The sequence below is a fragment of the Syngnathoides biaculeatus genome, chromosome 8 (genome assembly GCF_019802595.1).
Source record: "Syngnathoides biaculeatus isolate LvHL_M chromosome 8, ASM1980259v1, whole genome shotgun sequence".
In the NCBI taxonomy this organism is placed as follows: Eukaryota; Metazoa; Chordata; class Actinopteri; order Syngnathiformes; family Syngnathidae; genus Syngnathoides; species Syngnathoides biaculeatus.
The window spans coordinates 26,786,397-26,799,317 of NC_084647.1; the positions used below are offsets into that span (position 1 = coordinate 26,786,397).

General features: G+C 40.5%; 1 long non-coding RNA gene across 1 annotated transcript in view; it reads right to left on the reverse strand.

The window, feature by feature from the left end:
* Nucleotides 1-9,783, reverse strand: part of LOC133504666 (uncharacterized) — a 32,888-nt gene extending 23,105 nt beyond the window's left edge. The window contains exon 1 of the long non-coding RNA XR_009796049.1: nucleotides 9,668-9,783. This is a non-coding gene — a long non-coding RNA (uncharacterized LOC133504666). The remainder of the gene's footprint in view (nucleotides 1-9,667) is intronic.
* Nucleotides 9,784-12,921: the final 3,138 nt, after the last annotated feature.

Sequence of the window (12,921 nt, forward strand, 5' to 3'; positions counted from 1 at the left end):
GAAATTCTGGGGATTAAGACCATTCTTATGTGTCTATCAATCGTTTTTTTTTTTTTTGTATCTCTACTCTTTTTTTTTCTCTTTAACTCCTCCAATGTTATGGAATCTTTCTGAGTCTGGACAGAAGAAAACCAAGGTAAACCTTTAGCAAAATAATGGGAAAATAAAAGGAGCAGTTTATGATCCCAAGCAGTCTAAATCACATGTCAAACATGTTGGATGTTATGGAATGTGTGAGGGTGCATGCTCTTTTACAAAATGATGTCACGTTTTCCAAACATTTTTGAATACTTTCAGAGGAGCATTTTAGAAGTTCCAAGTCTACGCTGTGATCAGACATTAATTGTTTTATATTAAATCCAATTGTGTTGGCGTATCAAGGCAAAATATTGCAAAAAAATCGTCATTAAATAATTCTGGTCCTCACTTTATATTATCAAATATGTCTTTATCGCAATAAAATGATGACACAAGTACATTTATGACACCACATATTACTTCTCATGTCACACATCCCTTCGAGCATGGTGTTTTTTTGTTTTGTTTGTTTGTTTCTGATGGCAACAGTAAGTATCCAGTGCTCGCACTCGAGATACCATGAAGTCAGCCACAACAGTACCGTTGTTTACAAGGCAAATCAAGACAGTATGACTCACCAAAGATATTATTTTCTGTATACTCTAGAAGCACCATTTACTGTATGATCCAGTTCACCTCAGTATATAGCTTTATTTGATTGGTCACACCCTATCTGCAATCTCATCGATGATCTCAAAAGCAATAAATGAAAATCACATCCGTCATATAATAGCGGTTGAGATGAGATGAAACGGGTATTTTTATTTGTTTACGTGCCCTGTTTGTTTGGATAATTGTACTATTCCACATTGTGTGATACACAGAGTGTTAGCCTGCAAGAATGTTCCGGTTAACATGATCATACTGAGCATGGTCAGTGAATGGAACGCTGATCACATACCAATAAAGTGATTTTCATAGAGTTGGGGCACAACTTTCATCACTTCTTGGGTTATTGTCTTTCTTCGTCCATCTTAATTGTACAGTATTTTATATCCTCTGAAATAACAAGTATGTATTGATGCAACACTTCATGGCGATACAGATGTGGTCCAAAACATTGGGTTCATCTTCACATTTAATAAAATCAAATCGAAAAGGAGCTGTATTGGAAAAAAAAAATGATTTTGCAGCATTAATGCTGAGTTCTGATTATTTTTGTAAATACAGTATGGGTCTGTTAAAATACATATGTGGTGCAAAATTCTGAGGAGCGGTAAATTTTTCCAGATAAAATTACACCCTTTGGTCCTATAAAAACATTGTTACAGTATGTCCATGTCTACACAATTCTTCAATTCCCACTGACATTGGCTCAGGCTCTGTACTTTCACCGTTAAAATCCACTGGAAGATTACACAATGTTTGGGCTATTTCAGCATCAAGGTTAAAGGGCATTTTCAGTGTGTCTGTGTGAATATCTTATTAAAAAACAAAAAGTATGTAAGACAACACAACAGACCATAAATCTCTTGAACTCTCATTCCAGAGGGTCTGAATCACAAAAAATACATCTGTAATGTGTGTGAGTATGTGTTTGTGTGTTTGAGATTCTTGTACAGTACTTTCATGGTTACATACATGAAATCTGAGACCTACATTTTTAAATGAATGATGTTTAAAAGTCAAGTGAAGATTTCATGCTACTTTATTTTATGGTCTTTAACTGTTGCTCATTACACCCTTGTTACTTTCTAAATCAATATTGAGTGTTTAAACTGCAGGATTCCCCGCCACGTCTATGTAAACACACCAAATTCCCCATTTATCCAGTGCCAAGCCACAGATTAGACTGGAACATCAGGCGGACGAGCGAGTTGAGTCACCCGCGTGGGCCTGTCTTCTCTGTTGACCCGACGAACAGCACAGGCCAGGAAGGTCCCATGTGACCCAACACGCATGCAGAGACAGACAATGACGAGCTTGTTGTTGAGGGACTGAAATCATCACTCCAGACATTCTCAGGAATGATCAGCTTTCTACGTCTGTCTGTATGTCTGCTAGCTTCATTATTTGTACTTAAATGTATGGTTCCAACATAATGGTAGATAGATAGATAGATAGATAGATAGATAGATAGATAGATAGATAGATAGATAGATAGATAGATAGATAGATAGATAGATAGATAGATAGATAGATAGATAGATAGATAGATAGATAGATAGATAGATAGATAGATAGATAGATAGATAGATAGATAGATAGATAGATAGATAGATAGATAGATAGATAGATAGATAGATAGATAGATAGTTCAGTTCAGTTCTGAGGACCCGGGTTCAATCCCCAGACCTGCCTGTGTGGAGTTTGCATGTTCTCTCCGCGCTTGCGTGGGTTTTCTCCGGTCACTCCGGTTCCCTCCCACATCCCAAAATCATGCAACATTTATTGGACACACTAAATTGCCCCTAGCTTTGATTGTACGTGTGGCTGTTTGTCTCGATGTGTCCTGCGATTGGCTGGCAACCAGTTCAGGGTGTACCCCGCCTCCTGCCCGATGATAGCTGGGATAGGCTCCAGCACTCCCTGCGACCCTCGTGAGGATAAGTGGCAAAGAAAATGGATGGGTGGATAAATAATATAAAGTATGAACAAAATGTCTCTGTTGAGCAACACAAAGTGAAAGCATGTGATCTTACATTCTCTTTGAAATAAAGACTACTTTCATTTGTCACATTCTTGATGTTTATCGGCTTGTAAAATGGAGCAGTTTTTTCAATCCATGTAAAGGAAATTCATCCATTTACGGCACTTTATTCTATTTACAGCATCCTCTTTTTTATGTTGCAAAAAATGCCATGTTTTATTGCAACATTGCCTCCACAAGTTTAACTATATGCAGCTGTTGGGTCTCTCCAGTCCTTGTATACTGTGGCTTCGGTCCAGTGTTAATGGTGTGCATGCTTGTGCATTGTTGTTAACCGGCTGCTAAAACACTGTGTCCTCCATCTAGAGAGGTGCTTCCCAACTTCTATTGAGCCAAGGGATATATTTGACTTTACAAAGCTTTCAAGAAACACTACAAAACAAAAAAATGATGCGTCAAGATATAAGCAACCCAATTCACAAGTTGTCATATTGTGGTATGTCAATTTTTTGCCTTGACTTGCAGTCAGCATTTGTGGTGCATTGTCACAGTAAACTCAACTCACTTCAGAACAAGCAGCACTTTGTCAGATAGTGAGTAATTCTTCAAGAAAAGATAGCCAAACAAAACATTTTAACAACCTGGGCAATGGTCTGTGTGTCTGTCTCTATGTACTTTAATTCATTGCTTAAATCCCTTAAATCAATTGTATCATGGATTAACAATATATTGAGTATTTGCTCATGTGTGTTGCCATTGCACTTCATGTGTTTCTTTCACCTTGTTTTTGGTTCACTTGTAGGCCACATGGTTTCACTATCACAGGTAACTTTACGCTTAGTAAATAAGGGAATATCTGATTTCCAAAGAACTGTGTACACACGGGGTTTCTGCATTGAATCAAGTTTCCGAAATACCAGCATCGTTTAGGGAGTATCCTGTGTTGTTGGACCCTTCCATGCAGGCAAATCCCACACCCACCTCACCCCAACCTCCACCAGATGCAGACCAGTGCATTGTTTTACCTCATCTCTGATTGGCTGACACTACTGTTTTTTTTTAACCTTTGGTAATGTAACCCTACCCCACATTTATCTGCTTTGTCCTTCAACACACTTTGCCATTTACATTGTCTATACTGATCCTTGCTGTATGAAAAGGGCGTGATGGTTCACGACATTATGCTACTGTACTTTGTTTACAGCATGATAATCTGGCGCAGGCATCTTGATTGTGTGGTGGCAAAACACCAGCAGCAGGCAGGCCTGGCCTTTTATCTATTGACTACAAAACCCTGTGGTTGCTGTAAAACAGCTCTGCAATGTTAAATCCATCCATCCAATTTCTGAGCCGCTTACAGTCACTCACATTTGAAAAATGTATGGGTGTGGTAAGTCATCCCCGCAGATATAAAGTTACAGGTGTGGTCCAGCAGTCATGCCCGCAGATATAAAGTTACGGGTGTGTGTTCTGTTTGTAATTAGGAGTGTACCCCTTTAAGAGCGGAGGGGGGGGCGGTGTCAGGTAAACGAGGAAGTAAAAGTAGGCCTTTCCGTGTTTAAAAAAAAAAAAAAAAGACATCAGACTGTGGTTTCCTGAGCTAGATCAGTTTTCATGTGCGCTGAGAGTGAGCGGCAAGTGTGCAATTGTGCAGTGGCCTATCTTAGGGGGAACATTGGTCAAGACTACACAAAATAGGCGACATCTTTCAATATCTATGTGTTTCTACTCATAACAAATTTTACGCAGGTGATTTTTTGTGTTCGACTGTGTAGATTTGCGAGATACGTGCCCGTCAAATCACAGTGACTGCACTTATCCTCACAAGGGTTGCAGGAGTGTTGGTGCCAATCCCTGCTATATAGAGCGTTAGCCTCACAGTTCTGAGGAACAGGGTTCAGTGTTTGCATCAAAGTCAAGTAGGTGTACCACTGCACCATCAGTGAATTGAGGACTTTCAATAGTTACAACATCATCTTATCATTATCTCATCGTAGTTGTAGACTGTGCACGGAAAATTGTCGATTTGAATACTGTCTTACAGAAGAAACGATCCCAGCTATTTTGAAATTTTTGAAATGATCTATTAATTGTTTTCCCTGTCTTTAATGAATATGAAAAATACAGTTTTAGGCTTTGTCTTGAACAACTCGGAAAAATTCCTCTTTGATATGCTAATTTATTGAGGTGCACTCATATTTGATTGGGATTACTTTATTAAGATAAAATGGCCCTGACAGTCATAGAGAAAATGTGTGAGGTCATTATCACGTGTATAACACGTGGCGACCATTTTCAAAGAAACCCCCGTTAGGAGTTTGAAGGATTAAAAAAAATGAGCCGATATCCGCTCCGTATGCTGAACAGATGTTTTCTTGGCCTCCAAACCTAAACCATCTCACGCTGGAGCGCCATGGCCAAAACACCAATCATTTGACTTTTTTTTTTTTTAAACATATGCAGGGTCAAATTTTGTGCATACAGGCAGACGTGTTCCTTCTCTTGTGGGGTGAGGCCAATGAGGCAATCCATGGTAGGGAGTATTTCTACAGCAGTGATGGCCTCATGACTTCCCGTCAGAGGGAAACATAAATGATACGTTCCTGCGCCCGTTTCATCATCTTTCATTACATGTTGGAACCGTGCCAGGAAACATTTGCACTACTGTGAGCTTTAATGCTCCAAGCTATGCTTGTCAACACATTTATTTATTTTTACAAAAATCAAACCTTTCCCCCTCCCCCTCCTCCTCTTGCTCTGTCATTAACTTTATGGGAGTTTCCATGAAATTCCTTAACAATAAGAGTGTGCGTTTAGGATAAGACTATATTTTGGCGAGGGTGGCTTTGATTTTTTTTTTTTTTTTTTTGTCTTTTGGTAGTTAAATCATCCATCTTGTGACTGTGTTTTTCCTTTGAACCCCCAAGTGGTGAGACACGAACATCTGGACAGGTTACTTTGTGTGCTACAACTTGTTCACTCTGATAGCCCTTTGTTACCACTAATAATGGGATATGACTGTATAGTGCAGGGGTGGGCAAACCACAGCCCGTGGGCCACATCCGGCCCACTGAGCATTTCAATCCAGCCCACCAAAGATTGGTACACAATTGCCCGAATCATACCAAAATCACGATTACATTCATTGGGCCTTGTCTGTAATAATAAATACTGTAGTTCCATCAGGGTGTGCTGTCATGATCAGCGGTTCCAACAGTTCCAGAAATACATTGAACTGACTTTGGCTGTTCTATTTCTACTCTGCTTCAGCTTTGCTTCAGAAGTGGATCAAAGAAAAGAAATGCCAACAATTAATGCTGAGGGGTGATTCTGGCATTGAGGGAAATGAGTGAAGTAACATTTCATTTGCATCAACATAACCATAGTTACTGATGATCATATTTCAAAAGAATGCTTCCCATGGGAAATGGTGGAAACAGAAATACAAGCCAACTGTACAGAATTTTTTTTGGTGACAGTTTAAAGGTCTACTGACATCCCGATATACATTTTAAAATTTATATTGTTATGAAAATTACACAATATTATTCACTTCAATGTCTATATGGGGAAAAAAATGAGCAGAGAGCATGTCATTCATGCGCAAAGTTGCGTAAGTCTCACTCAACATTCCAGTGGCAACCATATTGCCTGCGACGGGATTTACAGATGTCATACTGGGACAGTCGGCGTTGAGAAGACGCTGTGCCACTTGCTATGGGAGATGAACAATAGAAGTTTTGGGATTTTTCCGACGCCCCTTCTGAGACTGAAGCTCTTTTCGAAGAAGAGAACATCTCACAATCGAGTGAAGTGACTGAGGCAATATTACCCTATCGTTTCAATCCATATTTAGATGATATGCGGATCACTTCTAACTCTCAAGAGACTCCCTGACAGTATGTATGACAGTATGTAGTGTACTCAGGAGGGCCCATGCCGGGCGAAGTAACTACTTCAGGAGTACCTAGACACAGGTGGCCTTTCTTCTCCCGCACGCGGCCAAACCACCTCCCCGCCTGATCCACCTCCATGGCGGCGATGAACAACTCCGGTTCCGACGGCAGCGGCAAAGAACAACGCCGGCCCCACCTTCGGCGGCGGCTGGGATCAACAACGCTGGCCTGCGCACATCGACACATTTAGCACCCCTGACTTACGTATTTTATTAAGTTATTATGACGCTGATCTTTTGTTATGTTCTGAGAGAAGGATTGCGTCACCCGCCCCCCAGCTCTATACCAGGTGTCACCAACGCGGTGCCCGCGGGCGAATGGTATCCCACAAGGACCATATAAGGCGCACGCGAGGTATGTTCTAAAAATACCGTAGGCCACAAATTGTTATTTGTGCTTTAAATTCTGAATCTGACTTGCTTACGTGAATTAAAATTTTAAAATACCTGTAATGTCATGTACTACAATAAATTAAAACAAAAATATTTTATGTACGTGTTATGAATTAAGTCTGAAATTTGCCGCAAACAGGTCATGTTGCCCTTCATACGATTGGTGCTTGTGAAGTAGTCCTCAGCCTCAAAAAGGTTCCTGAACCCTGCTCTGTACACACCTACCTGTCATTTGGAACCCACAAAGCTCTCGTCCTTCGCACCTGTGCAATCCATTTTTTCATGACGAACGGGGTCTATTAGAAACCTGTGAAGAGTGAATCCATCCTCGCGAATGTTCCATCAATATCCAGCAATACAACGAGATGGCATATTGGCTAACGCAGGAAAAAAACACCTACTTTCCCGCCGGTAAAACTGGTATAAGCACACAAAACTGCCTGTGTGGGCATCTGTAAAAAACGTCACTTCCTGCTTTATTTTCCAAAACGAACACCTCAAGAGTATTTTCATGGTGGGAGATGCAACAATCCATATACGACAACATCATGACGTGTGGTGAACAAACGGATGGGTCCATTCCGGCTGCTCTTTTTTTTCATCAAAAACATACTAAAAATCATGCTTCACCTGTCAGTAGACCTTTAACTCTGCTGTGGGTATAAGTGTGAATTAAAGCTCACCACCATTCATTGGAAAAGTTAAGTGCATTAAAATACTTGTGCCTTGATTGGAGTAAGCATAATGCAATGGTTAACTGGAGAAGAGCCTCATGCTGCCGATGTTAATGTTCAAAATTTTCGGCTAAATGAAGAAAAAAAAAGTGAAATTCATTTTGCGCTTTCTGGGAGAGGAATATGCAAAATAATTTTAAAAAGAATTTCCACTTGCAATGTGATTTGTCATACCTGAGAAAAATTCCGCTGGCTGTTATTTCTTATTTAAATCCAAAAGGCATGTGGAATCAATGACCCTGGTACTGTGGTAGGATGATGCGCAAACAAAATGAGATGCAACAGGGAGAACAGTTGGTTTCTGCTCGTGTAAACCTTTCTGAAATGCTAGAATTTTGCCAGAAAATGATCGCAACATATCTATTCAGCAATGCAATTTTGGAACTTCTCATAATCTAAGGACTAACTTCAAACCCGCTACAAGAACCTGTCACAGTATACCACAGATGACAAAACTCCTTCAAACTTTTCATTTCCTTGCATCTGGATCGTTTCAGTGCACGGTGGCAATTGGTCTTACTCTCACCCACAGCAGTTTTTCACATGTGATGTCCTAAATTATAAATGTGATGTTGTGCAGGACACAGTCAATTTTGACATATTTGTGGTGGGTAAAAGCAAACTAAACATGGCTTCTATGCAGTCGCTGGCTTCTGTAAAATAATTAGAGTGATAGATTGATTTACTGTAGCTAAGAAATACATTTGTCTATTCCACTACCACTTCCAACTCCATCACTTCAAACTTCATTTTTCACATGTGATGTTCTCCATCAGCACTACCTTAAGGGCAAAAACCTCTTTCAAAGCAGTCTCCACCACTTTTAGAACTTTTGACAAACAGTGCGCATGCAAATCTGTTAGTGAGTAACACATGATTGCTGCTATTTTGGATCTTATTAAATCGGGGCCTGACTTTCTTTAATGGGTTGATAATAACTGGATCTGCACAAAATATACGAGCTAACAGATAATTAAACATTGGTTGATCAAATGTTGTTGTATTACTGTAATTAGCAAAACACAGATGAGTTGATATAAACGTAAATGATATAAAAGTGAATGTTTCATTTTGGTTTTTAAGTACTGAAAAAAAAACCCTAACCCTATACATTAATTAGACATTCTAAATTGCCGCTAGGTCTGATTGTGAGTGTGACTGTTTATCTCGATGTGCCCTGCGATTGGGTGGCAACCAGTTCAGGGTGTACCCTGCCTCCTACCCGTTGACAACTGGGATAGGCTCTAGCACTCCCGCAACCCTTGTGTGGATAAGCGGTTAAGAAAATGGATGGATGGATGGATGGATATTTTCAATGACTTCAAATTAAATTTAATGAAAATTCATATCATATTATCCATCCATCCATTTTCTTTGCCGCTTATCCTCACGAAGGTCATGGGGAGTGTTGGAGACTATAGCAGCTGTCAATGGGCAGGAGGCAGGGCACACCCTGAACTGGTTGCCAGCCAATCGCAGGGCACATTGAGACAAACAGCCGCACTCACAATCACACCTAGGGGCAATTTAGAGTGTCCAATTAACGTTGCATGGTTTTGGGATGTGGGAGGAAACCAGACGCAGGCATGAACATGCAAAACTCGACACAGGTGGATCGAGTCGAGCGGTCCTTAGAACTGTGAGGCCAAAGCTTTACCAGCTGATCCACCGTGCCGCCCATATCATCTCATAAAAATTAAATGCAACAGCAACTGTGAATGGGGTAAAAATATATATTATATTATTATATCATTATTTTCATATGATTTTCATGATCATTAGTGCACACTAAGAGAACCCATAACTAAAAACAAATTCTTGCACTCACCCCTCCTTGTATAGTGCAAGGGTTTGGATTTCATGTGCCAAGATATACTGTGGCACTATGCATTGAAATTGTCTAGCCTTGTACTTCACCTCCATGCGGGCCCGTGCACCGCTCCTTCCTTCTTGTTTGGCCTCGGCTCGCCTCATGTGTAAGGGGATATCTCCCGCCGAGTTCCCGCCTGGCTGGCTGCTGGCCGGACACACTGAACACAGTTTAAGGGGGAGGAAATATATGAAAAGATCATCAGGAGTCGGGAAAGCAGCGTGATTTTTTGGCTCTTGTAAACGTTGTAACAACAGCTTTTTACATGCGTGTGTGGAGGAGAGGATAGATCAAGCCCAGACGTTGACACCCCCGCTCCCCCATTCCTCCGCCCATGCTGGCTCTCCTCTTTCTGTTATGTTATTTACTCATTGCCTTGGGGTTGGGGCTTTCTGTGGAAAGCGAAAGAAAATATTCCAAATGTATAGATGATATCAGATGGCATTCAACGGTATTAGCGCGTGGCAATCAACTCTTTGTGAAAATATTGTCGTTCTCTGTGAGGAGTTTGGAACGAGAAAGAGTTCTAACAAGTGTGCTTCTGCCTTTGCAGTACATTATGAGATGAAGCTCACTGGTTAATATGTGGTACAAAGCCCCGGTCAAAGGAAATGGTTATACACTTCGCCACGAGCATGTCACCACACATAAAGATATAGATGACTGGAATGCAGTATGAGCGGTGAAAACCAAAGAGCTCACGATTATGCCTTCAAAAGAGGAGACCAGCTTCCCATTTTTTTCAACACTTAAAAGAAGCGCAAGGCTTAAAGTGATCAATCAAACTGCTCCATTACACTTTTACATTAGTAAAATGATGGAAAATTGCTGGCACGGTGTAAGACTGGTTAGAGCATTGGCCTCGCAGTTCTGAGGACCGGGGTTCAAATCCTGGCCCCACCTGTGTGGAGTTTGCATGTTCTTCCTGTGCTTGCGTGAGTTTTCTCCTGGCACTCCAGGTTCCTGACACATCCAAAAAACATACATTAATTGGAGACTCGAAATTGCCCTTAAGTGTGGTTGGGAGTGTGAATGGTTGTTTCTTTATATGTGCCCTTCAATTGGCTGGCAACCAGTTCAGAGTGTACCTTGCCTCCTGCTCAAAGCTGGGACAGCTGGGATATCCTCCCCTGGTCCCCTGGTCAGGATAAGTGGCTTAGATAATGGATGAATGGATGATGGAAAATGAACATTGTGTTTTGAGAGACGAGTTAAAATTGTTTCATGATGATGCTTGTAACTCAAAATCAGCAAATTAGCTTTTCCCATTGAAATGATTGGAAATGCCACTATTCCGTTCCCGCCTTCCCCTCAAATATACAATAATAGCTGTAAGGTTTTTTTTCACGATGAAAAATACCACTCCACAATATTTCCCTTTAAAAAAAACGTACAGTAATGAGAGTAAAAAATAATTTGAGCGTTTATTTAAAACGGCATCAGTTGAATGGGCTTTGTGCTGCTCTTTCTGGTGTGCCCATCTTGGCCAGGTGGGACCAGAGTAAAAGGGGCAGGTGGGCGAGAGGTGGAGTACACCCTGAACTCATCGCCATGCAATCGCAAGGAACTTAAAACAACCAACCACTTGGATTTCCGTTCACACCTACAGACAAGTTCCAGTCTGCAATTAACCTACCATGCATGTTTTTGTGATGTGGGAGGAAATCAAAGTACAGTAACCAGAGAAAACCCACGCATGCAAAGAGAGTACGTGCAAACTCAACATAGCGGAGGCCGGATTAAACCATGCGTCCTCAGAACGATGAGGCAAGTGTGCCAACCAGTTGCACACCATGCTGCCCCAAAGTGCTGAAATGTTTTTTCAGCCATTATCAGTGAGTACAATCAGTACAAATATGAAAGACAGTGATGATCATTGAATACGACCACATCACTTGCAAAGTAATGTAAAACTATTCATCCATTTCTGTACTGCTTATCCTCGCTAGGGTTTAGGGTTGAGGATCGAGAACTAATTGGAAACGGGACTAATATTTCGGTTCTCCTGAACAGCACGGAACTTCAGTCGAGTCAAATATTTACTGTTTATTTTAGTCTTTTTTAGAAAACTGATGACAGACATAAAAATAAAATACAAATGACTTTATCATAATTAAAACAAAGTAGAATCAGTCACATGACAACCTTAACATTGAGCTAAAACGTCACCAAAGGTCAAGCTGATAACTTTCGATCCCAATGAATTAGGACAAAATTCACAAAAAAATGTCTCACAGTATCACAAACAGTAACCTTTTGTTTCATTAGTAGGTAGGCCAAGGAAACAACGTTTTATAGAGCATTTGGTTCCATTCATTGCTCTTTTTATTCCATATTATTTATGTTCCGGTGCCAAAACGCAGAGTTGTGGTGCGTATCCTTCAAAATAAAAGCCTACACGATTAAAGCAGGAAGTCGAGTTAAAACTTGCATGTCTAAACTATTTGGAATGAAAAGGCATTTGCAAATAACAATTTTAACAATACAGTCCAGTACTATATTTAACTTTTAGCTGAAATAATAATTTATGAATTATAAATCAGATGGGTTAGTTCTGTTATAAGTTTGTTATTCATACTGGCAATAAAGAAAGCCAGTCAAATGTTAATTTTAGTTTATGCTGCAGGCTACTAAGAAAATTGATCTTCATAATTTGGACATCTTTTATTTAAGCCATGCAAACTTTCATGACCCAGGCACCTAAAAGAATCAGAATGAAGAATAGTTTGAAATCAGAATCAAAATGACGAACCGGAATCGCTCAAATTAAAAAAATGCCCAACCCTGCTCGGGTCATGGGTATGCTGGAGCATATCCTCGCTATCGTCGAGCGACAAGCGAAGGACACCCTGAACTGGTCACCAAGCAATCACAGGGCGCCTATAAACCAACAACCATTTAGATTCATGTTCACAGCTCCAGCCAATTTGAGTCATCAATTAACCTACCACGTTTCTGGGATGTAGGAGGTAACCAGAGCACCCGGAGAAAACCTACACAGGCACAGGGAGACAAAGCAAATGCTACATAGACAAAGCCAGATTTGAACCTGGGTTATCAGAATTGTGAGGCAGATGTATTAACCAGTCATCCAAGATCCCACCTGTAGAAATTCCAAACCTACCATGACCCTGCATTCACCTTGAATCCACCCAGTGGGATCAGGCTAATACAGATCTTTCGAATCAAAATTATCCTAATCTCCACAACGGAATTTTAAAATACCCAAGAACAGTGTTTGGTAGGAATTCAGGGTAGTGTTGGATTACCAAATCTATGTATTTTTAATATAAGGATCAGA